This window comes from Notechis scutatus, chromosome 1 (assembly GCF_049901735.1).
Source record: "Notechis scutatus isolate UNSWTSFEM ecotype Mainland chromosome 1, rNotScu1.2, whole genome shotgun sequence".
NCBI classification, from domain to species: Eukaryota; Metazoa; Chordata; class Lepidosauria; order Squamata; family Elapidae; genus Notechis; species Notechis scutatus.
In genome coordinates this window covers 306,985,116-307,009,779 of record NC_142009.1, presented here as the reverse complement: position 1 = coordinate 307,009,779, position 24,664 = coordinate 306,985,116, and the positions used below count along the sequence as shown (strand labels likewise).

Sequence of the window (24,664 nt, the reverse complement as noted above, 5' to 3'; positions counted from 1 at the left end):
TACAAGAGAAATTTTCCTGTTTGTAATGCAATCCTACTGTTGCTAAACTGTCAGATAATTTCTCTTTCTGAAGAAATTAAAATAAGCCACTTATTGAGTTTTCTGCCCAGAAATTTTGGGAAGAACTTTGAAAGGTCAGCTAAATTCTGTTCCCTTGATTTTTCTAATAAGAAGGTTCAGACAATTATTATTTGCATGTGATTAGCCCTTTATTTCTAATTTTGTATTATTATTGGTCTTCTTTTAAGCTTTGTGATTAATTTTGTTCACTGGAATGGGGTAAAAATAAATATCTGTTTAAAGAATTTCAAGTACAGAATTGAAATTGGTTCAATAATTCAGGTAATTAACAAGTTGAAGTACATGTGAGTGTATTGAAATTACCAGACAATATGAAATACAGAGGATGTATATTTTATCAAAAATCTAGTACATCTGTGTGTTTTTTGAGGATTTCCAGGAGTAGAGAATTTAAAAAAGAAAAAAAACCCAAACCAGTTATTGTTACTTATAATAAAGAATTATTTCAGAATTAAAGGGGAAACAGTGCTAAAATCAACAAGGATTTGCTGAAACACAACCCACACCAGAAAACAAAATCCTTAAAAGAAAACCACAGACAACAAAGATGGTATGTAGTGCTATGCTACTAGTTGTGAACATTAGTTGTTCATTGGAAAAGAAAACTGAGGAATAAAGGAGAGAAATGAACAGCATGAAATAAAACAAATGTGACTGCCAAAATACTAAACCAAATCAGGTTTGTTAAAAGACAGAAAAAGTTGCATTAGGTTTTGATTTCCATTTGATTTGGGCAGTTTGACAAGAATTACAATTATATTTATATTTATTTATATAAAATAATTTATATTTATTAGGCTACTAATCAGTCCCAGGCTTTATTTTATATAATTGAAAATACCAATTTTGGAGAGATAATATGTACTTTAGTTCATTTGTTTATTAAATTTATATGGCCGCTCATCCCATAAGAAGTGAAGGAATATAATGTATATGTAACTAATTGGCAGTAAGAATACATAGACCAGCAACCTCATTCAGATTAGTTTGCATCCAGTGAACTATGAACTGAATTTCATTTTCACATGCTCCTTTCCAAGTACGTGTTAAAAAGCCCCCACAATGGCAATAACAATTACTACTATATACAATAACTTGAAAAAGTCTTTTAGAAATGACAATGATAACATTATAAAAGTACAAAATTATAAACCAAGAAACCATTAAAACCATATAAAAAGTGACATCTTTAAATCAGCAACAATCATTAAAGGCCCTAAATTCTGAATGAAAAAAATATATTTTAAGCCAGGGGTCTTCAACCTTGGCAACTTTAAGACTCGTGGACTTCAACTCCCAGAATTCCTCAGCCAGCAAAGCTTAAAGTTGCCAAGGTTGGAGAGCCCTGCTTTAAGCAGTAACAAAACTGACACACCAACAGTGCTTGGATAAACCTGAAAAACCAAAGACTTCTGTTATGTCTATCAAACTAACTGAAGTCCTCAACCAGGTCCGCAGTCCTGGCGGGAGCGCCGATCGCTCCCATTGGCTGATGCCGTTTGACAGCCGGCTATAAAAGGAGCTGTCAAACGGCATCAGCTGTTGCCGCCAGCTGCTTCGCCTTGTTAGCTTAGGCAAGCCGCGGCAACCCTTTATTCACCGAATAAAGCCTTTTGAACGAATGTTCGAGTCTGCCTCGTATCTCCGCCGCTCTACAACAACTTCCATCATCCATTTACACTTCTCATTGCTGCTCTGGAGGTTGCTCTTGGCCATGTGCAGTCTCCTGCCCTGCTCCCCCACTATGTGCCAGTCATCCTTCTTAAAGGCTGATTGGCACATAGCTGGAAAGGGCTTCCAACAGTACATGGGCTGATGAAGGCCTTGTAAGTCAGCAACAATAGTTTAGCTAGTCAGCTAGTATGAACATCATGTGATAAAACTTAGATCTTGCATGTTGTTCAGTAAGCAGGTGGCATTCTGCATAAGCTGAACATTGCAGAACATCATGTTCTGCATCATAAATGCAGAGCTGGCTGCAGACATTTTGGTGCCATAGGCAAAGACATAATATTGTTCTCACTATGGTGAACGTCTTTTGCCTTCAATAGGAATTCTTAAAAACACCTTCCTCCTTCTTAATTATATTTAACCCTTGAGCAAGCATGTTGGCTCACAGAGTGCAAAGTTACTGCTTTTCACGTTTTTTAATTGTGTTTTTCAGAAATCTTTTCAATTTTGCCACCTCTCACCCCATCCCACCCAAGTCATGGCATCACTAGCTCAATGCCTACTAAGCCTTAGCCTATGCCTGGCCCCAAATGAGTGGAATTTATATTTTCGAAACAGCTGGAATTATTGGAACCTAATTATCCTTTATCTCTTTCTTCTTCCCAGAAAATGGTGAGGAAACTCCTGATGTAATTCTACACTACCTCTGCACCTAATAAGATTGCATTTGCACATCTGTAAAGTTTCTGCACACTACGATCCTCTATGGACTCATGGTTAAAAAGAGTTTCTATACTTTTCTGGGCAATAGAATGTACTCTTGGTGGAAAGCAGTGTTGCACAAGCTAAAATATGTTTTGCTAGTTCAATGCAAGAAGTCTTAGACGTTACTTTCATTTTTTATGCTAGTAATATATAGTCCTATATAGGACACAATCATCCTGAATCAGAGTCTGAAACTAATCAAATTATGACTCATAAGTCCAGGGGGTGTGGTAACATTTGAATTTGGGGCTTTATAGACCACACTTAGAGGCAATTGATTATATCAGATCTTGGTAGTTTTGCCTCCACTCTTTAATATAAAAAGTCTAGTCATCCAAAGAGCTCTGTGGGTGGCAACACTTGGTGTAATCAAACATTCTGCCCAGTGTTTCTTGGAAATTCATGTCCATTCTGTTTATGTTACATTTAAGCATTAGTACCTTGCCAAAACTGAGCTTGTTATCTGCAATGGTCTATCCAAACATATTTGGTCCACCACAAGGAAGTTTATTCCATCTGTCAGATAGGAAGCTACTGGCTGTGGAGATTGGCACCATCTGTCAAGTTCAAAAGAATAGTATAAATGATGTGAAATATGGAATTATAAGAAAAATGTGAATTAAAAGCAACCCTAAGTACTCCAGAACTCCTGCCTGCCTTTGTAGTTGCCAGTCCTTGAATTATCCCTAAAGGCTAAACAGATGTGATCCTGACTGCATGATGCAATTTGTGGATAGACTGCAGCTGTCACAGCCATACAAGGTGGCCCTCAGAAAAATAGAATGTCATAGCTATAAATTACAATACAGAAGTGAAATACTTTTCAATAGTTTAGCATTCTAAACTAAAAATTTATAACTGTGTTGAATAAGGAGAAGGAACATGCAAAAGGAAAGGAAAAAGGGAGAACGATGGACACATGTTCCAAAAAATTATTACAGTGATTTTGAGCAATATATAATTTGGTAACTGGACGATATAGACTGATTCAATAAAGAATATATTTTCACCAAATGTTTTTGTTTTATTTTATTCCATTTATATTGTTGTTCACTTGGCAAGCAACTCTGGGTTTTTAATAAAACTAAAACCAACTAAAGGAATATAAATAATAAAAGTTCAGAAAAGAAAAAAAGTGACCATAAGGAAATATATATAAGCACCAGTGGACTAAAAATGCAGGACCGTATGGAAAGACAAACAGAGAGACAAGAAATCAGATATCAAAAAGCATAGTTTAAAATGTGCTTTAAAGAAAGAAGGGGAAGAAGCAGCAGATATCAGAAAAATGGGGAAATAGGATTTCAAAAATTAATGAGGTAGAGCAAAGAGGAAGGTGTTGGCAAAGGAAATATGATAACTGACAACACACATTAAAAGTAAGGAGCAAAGATTTAAAAATACAAAGAAGTTGCTTAAAGTGGTTCGGTAAAGAAATAGATGTCACTGAATGTTACAAAACAGAAAGGATACAAAACCAAATGTAAAAGCCAGTAAGTAAAGTTTTTAGTAATATTTAAAATCGAAAAAAGGCAAGTTGTTGCAATACATTTGGTTTTTATAAATAGTGCAAAAGAGTGATAAAAAAACCGCACTAGATCTTTTATCTGAAGCTATACATGAAGGAGTGTAAACCAAAATCTCAGGTTAGCTAAGGAGATTTTTCAGCAGCTTTGATGGCAAAGCTGTAGGAGGTGTAATTAATAGTAGCTGTCTTTTTCAACTCTAAAATGTACTCACACATCCCTTGACAGCTGCTTGTGAATATTGTTCCAAAATGGTATACTGAAGCTTTTTCTTTGCATTGCATGTATATTCCAACTTTGCTTGTAAAGCAAATCAGAGGTGGTATTCAGTAGGTTCTGACCAGTTCTGGAGAACTGGGAGTGGAAATTTTGAATAGTTCAGAGAATCGGCAAATACCACCTCTGACTGTCCCTGTCCCTATCTATTCTCTGTCTCCTGAGTCGCAGCTGATTGGCTGGGTCTTCTTTTGTTGCCCTGCACAGGAGAACAGAGCTGGAAAGCAGGTTATTGGGGATTTTGCAGTAACCTTCCCCTGGAGTGGGGTGGGAATGGAGATTTTACAGTATCCTTCCCCTGTCATGCCCACCAAGCCACACTCACCAAGCCACACCACGCCCACCAAGCCATGCCCACAGAAACAGTAGCCAAATTTTTTTTGAATCCTACCACTGCTGCACATTAATCTAGTTTGTGGATTTTCCACTTTCCTATCTGGCCTGTAAACTCATTTGAGAATCCAATTCTTCTCTCCAAGCAACCCATGCCATGCCTCTACTGCCTTTTGCTTAAGTGATGAGTCCTTCCATACATCTGTGGCTCATCATCAGTGCTCTGTCTTATCTTATTCATCACAGCTCCTTAAACTTGAAAGGGGATTTGACTCCTTGGCCATTGCAACATCTGAGATGAACTAGACATTTTTAGCTTGCAAGAGAAAGAGGATGCATCTGCCTTTAGGTTACTGTTATCAGTTTCTGGCTCCTGCTGGATTTGCAATTTTCTTGAGAAGACCGAAAGAGGAAACGAAGTGGCATGCTGAGGGAAGCGTCCAAAATTTAGTTCAGATATGTCTCCAGAGGCTAGTCATTACAGAACTTACAGCACAAGCATTTGGAAGGGGGCCACTGAAAACAACTTGTCCTCATTCCAGTTGAGCAACTGCTAGCCGAAAATTTTTTCAGTGTGGGCTATTTAGGGACAAGATGAGGAAAGAGAGAATGACACTAAGAAGAAGAGGAAAGGAAAAAAAAACCTCTCTCTCCTTAAATAAGATTCTGGAAGATTGTTCAGCATACATTCATATTTTTATTTAAAGGCAGTTCTCATTCCCCTTATCCATTTCCAATTTTCCCATCTCTATTCTCAGTAGAGAAGGCAAAGAAAATACAAGTGACAGAAATTATATTTATCTTACAGTAGTATGACAGTTAATAGAAAGAAACTGATAAAAGACACTAATTAGACACATCTGCCACAAAACAGCCTACAGGCTAAAAAAATGCATGGCTAAAAAATCTTATTTCAGCGTTCACTGATTTAAATAATAAGAGTGCAAAAGGAACAAATTATATGCATATTTACTCTGAACACAACCTGAGCAAAAGCTGTGAAGTATTTGTAAGTTTGGCATTGGTTGCTATTTAGATGAAACAGGTACTCCACCCCCATATTTCAATGGACAAAGTTCAACTGAGGTGACTACTTCAGAATAAAGCATGCCACACTTGTGCCAGTCACTCAGGTTTTCTGTATCCTGCGACTGACAAGCACTGGAATCACATCCGGTATCTATCAGGAGTGTCAAATTGTACAGAGAAGAGCAGCTTGGAACAAAAAGGGGTTGACTAAAGGACAAGGTGATGGCAACCAATGAAAAATAGGCTAATCAAGCAATTTGCATGCTATTATTTTGCATATTCTGATAGCCAAGGAAAAAGATATATAGGACTGAAATTACACTCCCTGCTTTGGGAAAATCTGTTCCTTGTGTCTTTGACTTCTGAATGCCTATTGACTATTGTTCACTGTTTTAAACTCAAAATGGGAACCAGAAGCATATTTATCATAGCAAAGAAAAATGAGATTCTCATGATACTGAATTTTGTGCTACATATATATTTTAAGCTTTATTTTGTCCTTATGCAAAGCTGCCTCTTCAAATACATTTAAGCAAAAGTAGATTGTCATTATATGTGATTTGTTATGAATTCTAAAGTAGTTTTACAATTTAACATGACAATGGAACTATCAAATGTTACTGCTCTTCTGTTATATGGTTTATGGGTCTGAGTGAATATTTGAAGAAAAAATACTAGCTATTATGTACACTGTTTGTCAAACTGAAACATGGACCCATAGTACAAAGGTACACATTTTTTTTAATAAGATAGAAATTAAACAAGTTCAGTTTTATATTTTCTCATTCAATTATTTTCAAGTGTATCTCATAAAATTAAGAAATTCTTATCATAGTCTACAGGTGTACGTTTTCTTTGAATTATATTTCTATACACAAAAGTAAGAATAATTGTTCTAGTAAGTATTAGAGTGGGTGCTATGCATGAGGAAAACTTTTCAGAGTTTGACCAAAAACCACATAATCCAATTCCTTGTTTCCTGGAGAGAAAGTGCACAAGAAAGATGGAAAACCATTCTCACAGACCCTGTCGTGCCACTAGGTAACAAATTTGGGTTCTCTTGAAAGGACAAAGGATTCTTAGTTATTTTGTCAGCATATTTTTATTGCCAGGAATAGATGGAGAGATTTCTACCTCATGTGCTAGAATAATAGTACACATGAATGGCTTTGGTGGACATACACTTTGGTATGTGGCAGAGGCACCCCACTGCTGCTTAGACTCAGGCAAAATAATCCCAGGAGCCAATGTGGATATTTCCCTCTTCAACTTTTCAGTAAGTGCTGTTCAGTGAAAGATTGCTTTTGAAAGGAAAAATTCCACATAGTCACCCTGACTCGTAGTTAGACATTGTCCCTTCCATTCATCTAGGCTTCCAGGTTCAGTAGAGAACCAAATTTCAAGAGAAAAAAAAAAGCACTCTTGGAGTTTGGGATGGGGCACCAATTGCAGGGTTAGCCTAGGGCAGGGGTGTCATATTCGATTTCATTGAGGGCCACATCAGGGTTGTGTTTGACCTCAGGGGGCCGAGGGCCATGGTAAGGCATGCTTGGAGGTGGGCGTGGTCATGGTGGGCATGACACAGGACTCATGTCGGGGGCACCTGTGGTGGCCGGACTTCCCTGAGACCCTCCCTCACTCTCATTATAATCTTCCTTCCTTCCTTCCTTCCTTCCTTCCTTCCTTCCTTCCTTCCTTCCTTCCTTCCTTCCTTCCTTCCTTCCTTCCTTCCTTCCTTCCTTCCTTTTCTTCTTTTTCCTTCCCTCTTCATTATCTTTTCTTCTTCTTTCCCCTCTTTTCTTATTCTTCCTTTCTTACTCTCTTCCCATCTTCCCATCTTTTTCTTTGTCTTTCCTCTTCCCCTTTCTCCTTTCCTGTCCCTTCTTGCATGCTCAAATGCAAAAGGGGAAACATTTCTCCTTTTGTTTTGTTTTTAGTTTGTTTTGATAGCCCTCTGCTAGTGAAAATGGAGCCTGGGGGGCATGTATGGCCCACCGCACCATGTTTTCAGCAATGACTGCCTCCTGTAGCCCTCTGCCAGTAAAAATGGAGCTCAGGGTGCTGCATGCATCCCCCCATGCCCCATTTCCAGTGGCAGAGGCACCACGGGCCTGTACTTTGCTGTTTCCAGGTCAGCCCCATGGGTGGCTCTAAGCACTCCAGCTATAACCTTTATTTTTATTAAAATGTTAGTGTTTATCTATCTATATCTACTTTGCTACTTTATGCTATATCTATCTATCCATCATCCATCTATCTATCTATCTATCTATCTATCTATCTATCTATCTATCTATCTATCTATCTATCTATCTATCTATCTATCTATCTATCTATCTATCTATCTATCTACCGTGTTTCTCATATAATAAGGCCGGGTCTTATTTTTTTTTGAGCCCCGAAAAAATGGCTAGGCCGTCTTTTCGGGGGTGACTTAATTTCCCCCCGCCTTGCATCTTCGGGCGGGCGGGCAGCGATGGCTTGGATGTTGACCTCGGCTTTGGTAGGCCACTTCGTATCGGGGTCAACGCAGGCAGCACCATATCCGGGTGTGCAACAAAAGTGCTTCCTAATGGCAAGCCCCCCCACCATTCCCCCCCATTTCGCATGTTTTAATATAGGCCTTAATTTGGGGGGAGGGGCTTAATTTCATTTCATGCCTATAAAACATGCTGGGACTTCCTATTGGGGGAGGCCATATTGTTGGAGAAACAGGGTATCTCTCTCTCTATCTATCTATCTATCTATCTATCTATCTATCTATCTATCTATCTATCTATCTATCTATCTATCTATCTACCGTGTTTCTCATATAATAAGGCCGGGTCTTATTTTTTTTTGAGCCCCGAAAAAATGGCTAGGCCGTCTTTTCGGGGGTGACTTAATTTCCCCCGCCTTGCATCTTCGGGCGGGCGGGCAGCGATGGCTTGGATGTTGACCTCGGCTTTGGTAGGCCACTTCGTGATCGGGTCAACGCAGGCAGCACCATATCCGGGTGTGCAACAAAAGTGCTTCCTAATGGCAAGCCCCCACCATTCCCCCCATTTCGCATGTTTTAATATAGGCCTTAATTTGGGGGAGGGGCTTAATTTCATTTCATGCCTATAAAACATGCTGGGACTTCCTATTGGGGGAGGCCATATTGTTGGAGAAACAGGGTATCTCTCTCTCTCTCTCTATCTATCTATCTATCTATCTATCTATCTATCTATCTATCTTTTATCATCTATCTATCTCAGATATGGTTTATATTGCCTCACAGATGGGCAGCAAACAAATTTAATAAATAAATAAAATAAATAAAAGTAAGATCTTGGTTCTATAATTTTGAATAAAAGGAAGTAGCACTTGGTTAATAGATTGGTGGTCCGTATGCTATACTCTGATTACCTGAGAAGGATATGCTGGTAGTAAACAATTCTCTTTACAGTATTGGATTTTTCACTTAAATTGTACACTTCTGTTTAATATGTTCTGTCAATATTGTCCCTTGCTGTCAATATTTTGGGGTGAAAAATCCATAATCTCAGGAGTAAACCGCTCCAAACTTGATTGCAGAAAGTACGACTTCAGCAACAGAGTGGTCAATGCCAAGAATGCACTACCTGACTCTGTTGTTACATCCTCTAACCCCACTCCTTTAACCTCAAACTATCCACTATTGACATCACCCCATTCCTAAGAGGTCTGTAAGGGGCGTGCATAAGTGCACAATCATGCCTACCGTCCCTGTATTCCTATTGTCCCCATTTATTCGTACCTATTCCTGTATTCTTACTCATGTTTATACTTATACCTATTATCTTGTAAGTCTGCTCTGCTTTAAATCTGCAAAATTATAAACTTATTATAATCTTTTCAGAGAAACTTAATTATTTGAAAAGTATTGAGGAACATTATCATGCGATGGGAATTAATGTAGGCAAAGGGTGAAACTGAAAAATGTCTTATTTGCTGGTCATTCTGCATTCAGATGAAGCATCATAATTTGCTGACTAGCAGAGTTCCTTCAAAAACTATACATCATGACTGGAAGGAAGCCATTTTGTATCATTTGGGATTAAACGTCTGGGATTCTGGAGCAACTTTTTGCATATGCTCAAAGCCTGCTGTGGCTCTAGTCTGCTGGTTCCAACCATGAACGAAAGAGGTATGGTATTCTGGGAAATTCCATCTTTTAATAGAATCCAGACCAGCACAAAAAGTTTTCTCTTTCCATATAATGCAAGATTAATGACAAGGCAAATGCACGATCCAAATGGAAGCCACATAACATTGAGACAGTGAGAGATCTGTCTGTGCCAATAATCTTATGCTTGGAAGATCCCTTGCCTCTCACAGTGATGAAACAGCTTGCTCTTATTATTATTAGAGCCTGGGATACAGGCAACTCCAGCACAGAATCCCTGCTTTAAGTTCTGTTTCCAATTTAGTAGTTTGTTTATACATGCCTACAAAAACATTCTTAATCTAAAAGAAATTTTGTCAAGCAATGTGGGTATCTGGAAAGATTATTACCGCTCACTGCTGCCATCCTCTGTCTTGCATATGACAAATTATTATTTTGAGCTCATAATAATTCAGGCTATAACTCATAGCAGGACATGTGCTCTATGTAGAATGTTGTTGTTTACTTATACAAAACCTGCAGTAGCTAGGCATTGTATCAAAGGTAAGTAAAGTGCCAGGGCTTTGATCCAAATTGTGTACTGCAAGAACAAGCAGTATAGGTGCTGGACTTGACTTTATATCTAAGCATACGAGACAATAAAGTGACACATTTCCCTGAATATAAAATAAAGTTCCACAATTAACATCTTCCCACCACAAAAGCTTCCTAGAAGACTGGAAATAGGACAGCATTATTTATTCTGCACAAATTTGGGGCAAATCCTCTCGAGTAGGTCGGCTTTCCTCAATTTAATAGTTTTATTGGAGTTGTGGTCCCAACACGTGTGCAAATAACAGGCTGGGAAATGCCTTTTGATGTCTTAAACTTCACACTAGATATTGCATGGATATGAGAGCTTGCTTTGGAAAGTAAGAAAATAATTCATAATCAATAATGTCATTTGAATAGATCACTATCTTCATTTCTTTTGAGTACAGATCAGAGGTAGTATTCAGCAGGTTCTGACCAGGTCTGCAGAACTGGTAGCAGAAATTTTGAATAGTTCAGAGAATCAGCAAACACCATCTCTGACTGGAGATTTTACAGTATCCTTCCCCTGCCGCACCCATCAAGCCACACCCACAGAATCGGTAGTAAATTTTTTTGAATCCCATCACTAGTGCAGATCATAGACTTTTGGCTCCAGATTTCCAAATGAAGGAACCAAATTGCCAACAGAATGGAGTTGTGAAAATGATCACAATGATTCAGGTTCTTTCAAGGAATTTTGTTACTAAAGAATGAGATGATCCGGCTTCCGGTTTCGCGCGGCTTCGGTGGCAGTAGGAATTCGCGACTGTCCGCGATTCCTGCTGCGCTTGCCGCCAAGGTGCCCCCGATCCAAACGGGTCAGGGGGATATGGCTGCCCTGTAGAGGCAGCCAAAGAGAGAGGGGAGCCGGACAGGGGGTTGGGGGTGTCGCAGACCCCCTCCTCGTCCGAAAAAAACCCTTTTTCCCAAGGTGGTGGAGCGGCGGTCAGTAATGGCCGCCACGAAGAAGCCTGTAGCCGGGTAAGATTGTGCTGGAGGAAGCAGGAAAAGTGAAAGTGCTGTCTGAGCTGGGTCAATCAACAACTTTTAAATACCCTGGAAACTGAATCGTTTGAATTGCTGGAAGATACATTGTATCCCTGAGAAGATTAAGCGGCGGAGAAAGCTGTCAAGGGGAAAAAAAACCTTTTTTTTCTTCAGTCTCCCACCCCATAGAAACAGCAGATGAAGATTTGGAAAATTTATTTGGGCACTGAAGGTAAATTATTTTGAAAGTTAAAGCCAAGGGATAAAGGATTCCTGGACATTGGATTTAATAACTTAAGAAATCGGAAAACCCTTATTGGAGGTATGGATTTCTGAATACTTAAAAGAAAATTGTTGTTGTAAGTGGGAAGGGAGAGGAAAAGAAATTGGAGCAGAAGTTGAAAAAGGAGGAGATTGCCTAGAACTTTAAAGAAAGATATATTGTAATTGGATCTCTTTGATTAAACAGTAACCCCAGAAAGAGAAAGAGAAGAAAGAACTTTGGTAACTTTGGAATTTTTTGCAATTATTTTTGATTAAAAATACTTGGGTGGTTGTTTTGGAAAAAGTTTTTCTCTTCACGATGGCATCGCTTGTGGATGAACTAAAAATTGAATATCAAAAATATAAAAAAGAAAAACAAGGGAAAAGATACTTTGGGCACTCTATTTCAATTTCTAGAAATGGCGGTATGCACTTATGAAAAGTTGACTACGCAGCAGGACGACTGGGACAAAGAAGAAGAAGAAGCCATCTTTGATGAACAATGGGTTCTTTTTGGGGAGGAGGAGAAAGAGGAAAAGAAAAAGGGGATTTTAAGGTTTGAAAAAACAACCAAAAAAGAGAAAAATGAGATGAAAGGTGGATACAAGGTTAGAAAACAACAGAAAGGGAGTAAGAAAAGGGAGGAGGAGAGACAAAGGGGTAAAAAGGGCAAGGAGAAGAATAAGCAAGAGAGAAAGGAGGGGATGAGAAGCCTTAATGGTGGGAAGCAAGACTTAAAGAAACAAAGCTTATTTAGAGACAATGGGTAAATCTAATTGAAAAAAAATGTCACAGGGATTCTGGAAGATACATAAGATTGTGTTTTTATATGTGTATTTAGAGTAAAATGCTTAAGATATAAATGAGTATCAATATATATGATTAGCTTTTTAATGATATGGATAGTGGTTATATATGATTTTATTTAGTTATTGTTATGTTTTTACCGCTTTCATAAAATTTATTGTGTAACGTTAGAATGTACTAAACAGAATCCCAATATAAATTAAGTGTTATATTAAGTAATTTTAAACTAGGGGAATGAGTCAAAGGCGTCACTCCAATCAGTGTACAGGAGAAGTATATTAAAAGAGAAAAGATGAATGGATAGATGGAAATAGAACAGACAAAGAATGATAAGTATTATGAACTGAATTGAGATAAGATAAATAAAACAAAATTAAGAAAGATAAAAGAGGGAAGAAGCTATATAGAAAGTTGAAAATGGTAATAAGATATGGAACGATATATAAAGTGAATATGATTTTTGAACTTGTGTCTGTGCGAAGAGTTTTTAGCCCGGGATCAAACAGCCTTCAGAAAAGATGTTTTATGTTTTTTTATGTTTTATGTTTTGTATGTTTGTGTATTGTTTATGAAAGGGAATAAAACTTCAATTAGCAAGAAATATAATTTGGATAATAGAATGAAAAGGAGAAGTTGGGATAAGATACGAAGTTGAATAGATAACGTAAATATCTATATTACAATTTGGAACTATTTTGTACGTTCTATTGGTTTTTTTAGAAAGGATTTTTTATGTTATTATGCCTTGATTGTTTGTGTATTGTTTTTGTAAAACTAATAAAATTTGTTGGAAAAAAAAAAAAAGAATGAGATGATCCATACTATCTTCTCATTCCATATTCAGAAACCAGATGGTTTTGCCTTTGAGTCTTATTCCAGTACAGGTGATAGGACACAGCACCTGAGAGAAAAATATTAGCTTATAGTATGTAGTCCATTTTCCCATTATTGATGTAGAGTCTTCTAGTGTGCTCTACCAACTGCTGAGGTGATATAAAGCTCGACCTGTTATGTAAACACAATAATAACTGGGTGACTATAAATCAGCACCAAGGAACTGATCATAGCTTACATAATTCCATCTTCCAGAATTAAGAGCTTGTATGATACAGTCAATGACATTTTCAGAGTTCAGGACAAAATAGTCTCACTCAAAAACATCCTGCTGGAATAATCTAGATTGGCTCTGCTATGCAAGAGCAGAACTCAAAAACGATGTGTTTTGGTTTTGCTTCAGAACCAAACTTTTGATCATATACATTGAGTTCATAACATGTGACATGTTAGGAAGTCATAATTCGGGATTCTTTTCTTTGTCCAGAAAACTCAAAATGCTATCACTCAAAACTATCAAGATTTGAATTTTGTTCTGATCCTGAAACATTTTATACATTCCTATGTGTAACCTTGTCTTCACTGATTAATTGCTGCACCTGCTTGGTGCATGCTCAAACACAACAGTGGCAACACCAGTGTGTCAGAATTAAGCAACGTGTTCCTGTACTGACTATCCTATGTCTGCTGGAGCATATGATCTGATTAGTTGGTTTTTAATCTGCTCTCTCACCTAAGCATTTCCCCCAGTATTTATGAAGTTTTGGAAGATTTCTGGGTGAGACAGTGACTCAGACCAAAAATGGAACAAATAAGCATCATTTCTACCAGGTTTCCAACTTAGGAAAATGGAAATGTTGGGGTACTCAACATGAAAGTACCACTAGAGACTCTTGCTGATCCAGCATCTGTTTGAGCAGCTGGTTTGTTTTATCCATAACAAACTTGGCAAGGCACTGTATGAAAAGATACATTTTCATCTGCAGAGAGAGGATTAAGATAGATAATCTTTCTGCACATTGTCCTATTTTTACTACCTCCCTAGTGCTTTCTCCTTTGGTTTAAAATAGCTAAAAATGCCTTACCAACTTATTATCACGTAATATCTATCATTAACACTGCATTTTAGTTGGTTAGTTAGGTTATTTAGTTTATTTAGCTTATTTAGTTTATTTATTTATTTATCTATCACAGTTCTTAACCACCCATTTCCCTCAGAAATCCTAGGTTGCCAAGATGTATTTTCAATACTTTCCTAAATTACAAGGTGTATTTTCAAATATAATGCCTTCACTAAAGTAAAATTAAGACTCTGATCCAGTAAATCCACCCCGCTTTCCCCTCAGATTTTCTCCTGCAGTTCCTCCCCTTGCAACCCTTTTAACTGTTTGCTTCAGATTTTTAAAATTTGAGAACTGATTGTAGGAGTGCTTTCCTCCAATCATTTACATTTAAAGATGAAGAATGAAATAGCTTGTAGATTTGGAAAGTGATGTTTTACAACTGTGAAGATTTAGATTGTTTCTGCATATAACCAGCAATAATTCTGAATTTCCAGCCTAGTATTTAAACAATGAAAATTCCATCCTCAGTTGTGTCCGTTTTCCTTGTTAATTTTTCATTATTCATTATTTCCTCCCATATAAAATCTCTCTATCACTTTTTAAAAAGTAATATTGGGCTGGGAGATTTTTAAAGAGAAGCAAGAATCAGGGGATTAATGTCACTAGAAGTTGGCTGTTGCTCTGAGAAACAGACCTGAGGCCTTGTCTCTGTCATAACCCAGCCCTACCTCTCCCACAACAAAATCCCAACCTCCACGAATCCACCATGAAAGAAAGAAAAAAAAAAGCTCCCATCTACTCTCTTTTATAGTGCCTTCGTCCTCGTTCCAGGGCACTTGTTTCCTCTGTAAGCCCCTCCATCACTGTAGGCTCAGCATAACATCATAATGTCATACAGTTTATTACATGGCTGAAAATTTTCTGCAATTATGTTTGAACCTTCAATATTAAATAATTATGTTTGCTATAACTCAAGTTGGCATGCAGTAAAATCTGAAATTTATGTTTATCTTATTTATCTATTGTATTTATCTTATTTGAACTCCAATTTTCACTTATATGATTAATATGGAGAAATGAAGTTCTTTTACCAGGAATAATAAAAAAAAATCAGTATGAAATATCAAAGGAAAATGATTATGTGCTATTAAGTTATTTTTGACTCTTGGAATCACATAGATAGAAAATAGAACAAAAAGGGAAATACAATTAAAAAGTCAGACATACAGTTTAAAAAGGTGATTTTTAAAAAAATCCTGACTGAAATTTGAGGGAGCGGACTTGAAGCTATAGTCTATTGCCTTTGGAGAACATCAAAATGAAGAATGCTAATAAGGATTTTTTTTGCATAGAGCAAAACAGAAATACCAGTTCAGTTAATGCCCTTCAAGCATAACAATTAAAATCTTAATGCAGCAACTGTCATTAACATGTTTCTTTGCAAATATGAGTTAAATCTTAAATATGAAGATTATTTCCATTTCTCAAGTAGAAACACATTTCAGCTATCTTCCAGGCATTGCCCCCCACCCTAACGCCACCACCCAAGAATTGGGTGTATTTGTAAGATGTGCACAGGAACAAGAGTTTAGTAGGTTCAATAAATGAGAAAATGAACTAACAAACTAAACGCAGGATCTATTCCCAGAATTAAAGGACAAACCTAAAAAATTACTTTCTTTTGCCTAGAAAGTGATTATTGGGATGAATCATTTGTGAGACAAACATATTTGTCTGAAGAATGCTTAGGGAGTATACAGACATCCCAGTATAACAGTATTGAATTAAGCATCTGCTATCCAGAAGACATGATCTGATTAGTGATGACACTAAACCTTATCACTGTGAAGCTAATACATCAACATGTATGATTTGCAATCCATGAATCATTGATAAGCTGAACTCTCCCTCCCTTCCTAAGTCTTCCAACAAGTACAAAAAATGGAAAGATGGACAGCAACTAAGGCAGAATATCAGCAAATAGCCAGAATCTGCAAAGATAAAGTCAGGAAAGCAAAGACTCAGAATGAACAAACACTTGCAACAAAAGTCAAAAATAATAATAAAAGTTTCTTCCAACCTATAAATAACAAGAAAAAATCTAGGAAACAGTCAGTACACTAAAGAGAGAAGATGGCAAAAAACTATCAGGTAACACAGAGAAAGCAGAGCTGCTTAACCATTCTTTGCATCCGTCTTCACTCAAAAAGAAACTATAGCCCAACCTACCAAAAACATAACTGTAAAAAACAGACTAGAAATAAAGGTTAAAATAAGCCAAAAAACAATAGTAAGAGAACACTTGTCTGAACTTGAAGAATACAAATCACCAGGGCCTGATGGATTTCACAAGAAGAGTTCTACACTCCTCTACTTGTTGCAGAATACCTTAGGCCACCAGACTTGAAATTCTAGACCTAGAAAACCTAGAACTACACCGCCTTTGGTCCGATCTAAGTATAGTATATAAAATCATACATTGCAATGTCCTACCAGTCAATGAATACTTCAGCTTCAACCATAACAATACAAGAGCAAACAAGGTAAACCACACCAAACTTGATTGCAGGAAATACGACTTCAGCAACAGAGTGGTCAATGTCTGGAATACTCTACCGGACTCTGTGGTTTCTTCCCCAAATCCCAAAAACTTTAACCTTAGACTTTCTACTATTGACCTTTTCCTAAGAGGTCTGTAGGGGGCATGCATAAGCACACCAAAGTGCCTACCGTCCCTGTCCTATTGTTTCTTTTATTTTTCTTATATGTACTCATTTCTTGTATTCATAACTATGTTTATCCTTATACCTATTATCTTGTAAGCAATTGACAAATCAAATAAATAAATTACATTCCAGAGTTCTAAAGGAGCTGGCAGATGCCATCTCAGAACCACTGTACTGCATCTTTCAAAAATCCTGGAGCACCGGGGAACTACCAGAGGACTGGAAAAGAGCTGATGTGGGTCCCATCTTCAAAAAAGGAAAAAAACCAGACCCAGGAAGCTACAGACCAATCAGCCTAATATCAATAGCTGGGAAGATACTGGAAAAGATAATAAAAAGACAGATCTGCCAACATCTAGAAATGAGCAAAGTAATAACTAGCAGTCAGCACAGGTTTGTTAAAAACAGATCATTCCAAACCAATCTTATTTCATTCTTCAACATAGTGACTGAATTAGTAGACCAGCAAAATACTGTGGACATAATATACTTAGACTTCAGCCAGGCATTTGACAAAGTAGACCACAACCTACTTCTTGGTAAGCTAGAAAAAAGTGATAGATAAGCATCACCACCAGATGGATTTGTAACTGGCTGACAAGCCATACTCAGCGAGTATTCCTTAATGGGTCTATGTCTATATGGAGGGAAGTAAGCAGTGGGGGTACCATCTTAGGCCCAGTACTCTTCAATATCTTCATAAATGACTTAGATGAAGGAATAGAAGGGGAACTTACCAAATTTGCAGACGATACTAACCTGGCAGGAATAGCTAGCACCCTAGAAGATAGGCTCAAGATCCAGGTGGATCTTGACAGACTTGAACACTGGGCTCTATCTAACAAAATGAAATTCAGTGTAGAGAAAAGTAGAGTATTACACTTAGGCAAGAAAAACCAAAAGTACACCTATAGACTGGGTGAAACCAGGCTTAATAGAAGTAACTGGGAGAGGGATCTTGGAGTCTTAGTGGACAACCAGCTAAATATGAGCCAGCAGTGTGCAGCAACAGCCAAAAAAGCCAATGCAATTCTAAACTGCATTAACAGAGGAATACAATAAAGATCAAGTGAGGTACTAATACCACTCTATAAAGCCTTAGTAAGACCACACCTAGAATACTGCATCCAGTTTTGGTCACCACACTATAAAAAAGATGTTGAGACTCTAGAAAAAGTGCAGAGAAGAGCAACCAGGATGATTAGGGGACTGGAGAGTAAAACATATGAAGAAAGATTACAGGAACTGGGCATGGCTAGTCTAGGAAAGAGAAGGACCAGGGGAGACATGATAGCAGTGTTCCAATATTTGAGGGACTGTCACAGAGAGGAAGGGGTCAAGCTATTTTCCAAAGCACCTGAAGGCCAGACAAGGAATAATGGATGGAAACTGATCAAGGAGAGATTCAACCTAGAGATAAGGAGAATTTTTCTGACTGTGAGAACAGTCAACCAATGGAACAGCTTGCCTTCAGAAGTTGTGGGAGCGCCATCACTGGAGGCTTTCAAGAAGAGATTGGGCTGCCATTGTCAGAAATACTGTAGGGTCTCCTGCTTGGGTGGGGGTTTGTACTAGATGACCTACATGGTCCCTTCCAACTCTGTTAAACTGCTGTCTGACCAGTCTAGTACTTTTCTAATGGTTCCTCCAAACTTCAGGACCAGATTTGGGGTGATTGCAATGGAAAAAATTAAATACAAAAATCTGAACCAATACTTTTGTATTACAATGATTTTGGCTATGTTGCATCAGTTGCACACTATGCATGGACCTTCTGTAAATAGAAGTCGATCTTATTTCTTCTAGAAGGATCCAGAAATTTCCAACACTTTCTAAGACCTCTGTATACTACCTTCTAAGGTATATGGATATGCCCTATCCCAAACTAGCACTCTCCAAATGTGTTAGAATACAAGTTATTGTATGTTGAGTAGAAAGTATTAAGTTGAGGGAGGTGCCTTTACACAATCCATATTTGAGAGCTTTATTTATTTGTTATCAAGAAAAACATAAATGGCCATGACTCTGCTGGTCCCTGTGAAATGACTCATGATTTTAAGAGCTGTGTAACAGCTATCTCCTGAACAATTTTGTGTTCTGTTCTGGTATTGTTTCTTTTAATGAGCAAGGAAAATGAGCACATTCTTTAACTGTCCCCCACATCTCAAATTAATAGTATATGAAAAGGTGACATATTCTGAAGTCAGTCAAGAAAGACCATTTCAATGCTGTGTACATAAAAGAAGAAATAATAAAAGCCTAAAGCTGTTGCCTAGGTGATTCACAGAATTCTGTTCCATTAAGGTACCCTGAACTTGTCCATAACAGCAAAAATGTCACACTGAAATTAAAGTTAATCATACTTTTCTAAGGTTCTTAAGAAGAAACAGAAAAATTGCACAGGGAAGTTTTTTTCCCAAAGTGAATCTTTGGCTACACATTTTATCTTTTTAAAGCAGTGATCCCCACCTTTTTTGTGCGGATCAGCTGCGTGCCCGGTACCGCGGGGGGATCTTGGGGACGCTGGTGGTTTCACCCGAAAAGCGGGGGGGAGGTGGACCTTTGGGGGGGGGGGGGGGGGGGGGGGGGGGGGGGCGGGAACGGGGGGGGAACCTGTTTTAAAGATGATCTTTTTGCTTCTATCATAGGAGGACCTTCAGTCCAGAGGTGGTATTCAGCAGGTTGTGACCAGTTCTGGAGAACCAGTAGCGGAAATTTTGAGTAGTTCAGAGAACCGGCAAATATCACCTCTGACTGGAGATTTTACAGTATCCTTCCCCTGCCACACCCACCAAGCCACACCCACAGAAGAGGTAGTAAAATTTTTTGAATCCCACCACTGCTTCAGTCCACCATAATGTGTCCTTGATGAACAAAAAAGTAAAGATGATTATACTAAGAAATGGATTATCTACACACTGGGATTTACCTTTGAGTGTATAGTTGTAGAGTAAAAGCATCATATTACGTTTTAAAGACAACTTTTTGTAAAATATATCTCCTGGACACCTTCAGCCAAATTGATGGCTGACTAATATATAAATCATGAGCTCCAAGGCTACATGAATTCCATAAAACAACCTCCTTTCCCTCCCCAAGAACCCATATGATTGATTGCTATTTGTATAAAGAAAACTCTTGAAATTGCAATATGACGCTAAAAAAAAAGGCTTGACATTGTTTTAAAAGTAAAGCTAAGCCTTGTCTCTGTGCATTAACAGAGGGATACAATCAAGATCAAGTGAAGTACTAATGCCTTAGTAAGACCACAGCTAGAATATTGCATCCAATTTTGGTCACCACACTATAAAAAGATGTTGAGACTCTAGAAAAAGTGCAGAGAAGAGCAACCAAGGGGACTAAAACATATGAAGAATGGTTTCAGGAACTGGGCATGGCTAGTCTAGTGAAGAGAAGGACCAGGGGGAGACATGATTGCAGTGTTCTAATATGTGAGGGGCTGCCACAGAGAGGAAGGGGTGAAGCTATTTTCCAAGGCACCCGAAGGCAGACAAGAAATAATGGATGGAAACCAGGGGTGGGATTCTACCAGTTTGCACCTATTCGCTAGAACCAGTTGATAACATTCTAAGCAGTTCGGAGAACCGGTTGTTAGAAGAAATTACTGGCCTAATCCTGTAAGGAAGGCAGGAAGGAAACATTCTGGTGTTGCTTACAGAAAATGCCTCTCCGTTAACCCTTATTACATTCTTGGCAGGACTAGACTTCCTGTCTCAGGAACTTCTCTGGAGATTTTTTTCCCCTCCTTTGCTGGTACTTTGCTTGTGTGGAGTGACCATTCAAAGTTACAGTGCCACTGAAAAAAGTGATTTATGACCATTTTTCACACTTAAGACTGTTGCAGCATCCCCACAGTCATGAGAGGCCAAGCGAAGAGATGCGTGCCTCGATGTGAGTGATGTTGAGTTGGCCACGCCCAGCCAGTAACATGACCACCAAGCCATGTCCATCCAGTCACATGATCACCAAACCATGTCCACCCAGTCACATGACCACCAAGACACGCCCACCAACTAAGCCATGCCCACAGAACTGGTTGTTAAAAAATTTGAATCCCACCCCTGATGGAAACTGATCAAGGAGAGATTAAACTTAGAAATAAGGAAACATTTTCTGACAGTGAGAACAATCAACAAATGGAACAGCTTGCCTTCAGAAGGTGTGGGAGCTTCATCACTGGAGGCTTTGAAGAAAAGATTGGACTGCCATTTGTCAAAAATGCTGTAGGGTCTCCTGGTTGAGTGGGGGGGGGGGGAGTTGTACTAGATGACCTACAAGGTTCTTTTAATCTGTTAATGGACCTCTTCCTGGTCTGTGTCATTACATATCAATTGTTCTTTACTCATTCTAAAGCTACCAAATGCTGACTCCCAAAAGATTATCAACTTGTGATATAAATTGATGTATGATCATTCCGTATACCCTTACAATGCATACTGCATCTGACATATTCAAGGTAATTAAGCCACAGTGTTCCAGTAATAACTGAATCTGGAAAAATGCATGTCACACAACCTAATGTCATTCTTAAGGCAAGAAGTTCTACTGATATGCCTCTTAGGCAGTGGTGGTATTTTACCGGTTCGGCCCGGTTCTGCTGTTTGGCCCGCCTACCCACCTGGGCTCCCATACTCACCTTTATCCTCTGAATTTGAAGTGCAGCTGCTTTGTGCGGCACAGAAGAGTGCCACGCGGCAGCTGCTGAAGCAAGCGGGATCGTGCAGGCTTGCAGGAGGCGAGTTAGAATACCTCTGCGCCTGCGCAAAGTGTGCGTTTGGTGTGCACACAAAGTGCATGCACATGCATAAAGCGTGCCCACCAAGCCATGCCCGCCAAACTGGTGGTAAAAATATTTGAATCCTACCACTGCTCTTAGCTCTCCCATCCAAATAGTTGCTTCCTTTCTTTCAGGCAAACTCAGTTTCTCTAAGTACTTTAGAGATATTTTAGACATATAAACGTGCATTGAGGTCATAGACCACAAGACAGACCAAGAAGGTGAAGACACAACTTCAAAGACACATTGCAGAGCATCAATTATCAATGTTTGAGCCTGCCAGAATCAGAACCTTATACTTCCTTTGACACCCGAAGCAGGAAAAGAGGAAGTAAAGAAGAAGACGACCTAACAATAAATTTGGGGATAGGTCTTTCCTAGCTCTGCTGTCTGGGATCTTTTCAGTGGAATATATCTGAGAAATACCTACAAAAATTATAGAGCACTTTTGTGAGAGATGTTATTTGCACCATTATTACAATCTCATATAAATCCTTGAGTTTATACTAGACAGGGAAGAGATTCAAAAGCTAGAGAAAAGATTAAAAAACAAGATTTGACCAAACAATGATTGAAGGAAAGTTTCAGAGTAATTGTCCAATATATCTTAATTTGGTTCCAACTCTCTGTCCTTCTTTCCAAATCTCTGATTATTCTTCTGTCTTTATTCCTTGTTTGTTTTGTAAAAATAAAGGGATGATTTTTAAAGTTCTGGCCAATATTAGAGACTTTGGTTTTGCAGCACAACATAAACATTCATGTATATGATGTTATTAGCAGACATATCCTAATATTATTAGCTGGAGGAAAACTTTCAGAAAACAGATTAAGCAGAAATACTGAGTCAATTTCAAACTGAAGTGAGAAGAAGAATTTGCCCATCATTGACAAACTGCAGTTTAGAGAATTTTGTGCTGACATTTTCCCATGCTCCTCTAGCGACACAAGAGAATTACTATTAAGCCAACTTCAATCTGCACTATACTGTATATTTGCATAATGAACTAATTTCATGTGTTCCAAGACTGAATCCTGGTATTTAAAAGATGTCCAGAGAACAACCTTTGGTTTACATCAAAACCAATTGTTTGTTTTTATTACATTTTTGGAACATCCTTTTGTTATAATTGTAGAATTACTTCTAACTGGCAAGAAAGTTCTTTGGTTAGAAGCTCTTTGGCTGTCTCCCAAGAGGTGACATCACATCATTCCCATCTAGCATCCTGTTCTGTTAGCAACGCTTGGGTAAGTCATTAGTTCATCAGTTCAATTTATACTAAAATAACCAGACACATTCCATTGAATGTCTCAGAACTGTTAATGATTACGGGAAGCATCAGACTTTTATCCGGTTTCCCACTCTTTTTCCCTAATGTGATGGTTCAAGGAACTAAATCAGACATTCAGTAGCAAACACACACGCTCACACAATGCCATCCTACTTCAGCAACAGCCAGTGGGAGTCTTTTGGTCATTAATTTCTCAGTCAGAGGAATGTAACCGTTTTCAGAACTGACCAGAAAAGCTGCTGTAGGAAGCAAAACTGCTAAGTTGCCACAATTCAGACTTCAGACTGTAAAGATATTAATTGGACCTCATTAAAGTTATTCAGATGTGGAGAATGAAAAACTGGAAGTGATGGAAGCTTAGAAAGGACGAAGCATGTGTTAATGCACTGCAGTTGTGTCTCTGACTTTTAAAGATTGAATTGTACAGCCACCAATTCTGATTAAATCCTAACTTGCAATTACCTACCATTTATCAATCCTTTGAAACAAGCCTAGCATGTTCTCTCCTTGATTTTAAGATACTTGCATAAGAAGCCTCCAGATCCCTCTTCTACCTAAGAGTGCACAATAAATATGCAAAACCAGGGGTTTGTTTGATGCTCTGTAGTCTTGGTGTTTGTGTAAAAGATCTGGAAATACCATGATGCCAAGCTCTGTCCATTTACATTATTTTAATGTATGTTTTGGTATTTGCCTTTCCTTTCTCTCTTATGAATAGCTGCGTTGTGGTGTTTGTGTGCCAGGGTGGCCAGTGAAAATAATAGAATAAATTGCTGGTAACTGAGAATCAAAAGCCTGGCTTTTTAGTGAGGTGAGGATGTTTTTAGTTTATTTTAAAAGAATTACTGGCAAATTGTAGGAAATGAAACTACAGTATTTCCTTTTCTCTGCAGGGGATTATTGTGTCAGATGAGAAATGTGGACTTCATATTTCTAAAAAAACACCCCACCAGTTAATTCTTCCAAAGTATGAGCTCAAGAGTTTCCTTGGACTCAGGGTCATTTAGTTCTTGGTTTGCACATTAACTATCTAATATTTTCTGGCTTGCCCAACTCTATGAACTTTCCTCCTGTCTCATAGCCACAGTGGCAACACTTTTGTCCATGCTGCAATGCAATTCTTCAGAACTAATGTGCTGAGTTTTCTCTTTATGGAAGTCAAGTTTGTGCTCTTAAGGACAAAAAAACATTGGAAGCAACTTGGAAGTTCTTAAAAGTAATGTTTGATTGGAACTAGTCTTACTTCATGAAGGCCTATATGAAAGAATCTGCCAAATAAAGTTGGCTAAGATTAATTTCTTCAAATTGTTCTTTGTCCCACTTAATCCTGTATGATTAGTGTACTTCTCATGGGAGAAAACCTACCCTTCAAAAAGATCTTGACTATGTATCAGAATGGTCAAACAAATGGCAACTTCAAATCTCAACAAATAAATGCTCTGTCTTACATATTGGCAAAAAAAATCAGAAAATAAAGCTGAATAGTCAAGACCTTGTTGATGATCCAAGCTC

At 38.2% G+C, this 24,664-nt stretch overlaps 1 long non-coding RNA gene across 6 annotated transcripts in view; it reads right to left on the bottom strand.

The window, feature by feature from the left end:
• LOC113420347 (uncharacterized) overlaps window positions 1-24,664 on the bottom strand; it is a 142,698-nt gene that overhangs the window by 84,305 nt on the left and 33,729 nt on the right. For 2 of the 6 annotated variants that reach the window (XR_015746846.1, XR_015746849.1), the window contains exons 2-3: window positions 17,825-17,903; window positions 2,958-3,074 (exon numbers count right to left, since the gene is read on the bottom strand). This is a non-coding gene — a long non-coding RNA (uncharacterized LOC113420347). Of the gene's footprint in view, window positions 1-2,957; window positions 3,075-4,995; window positions 5,116-17,802; window positions 17,904-24,664 lie in introns of those variants that run through there. The other 4 variants (XR_015746844.1, XR_015746845.1, XR_015746847.1 and 1 more) reach the window with 3 other exon arrangements.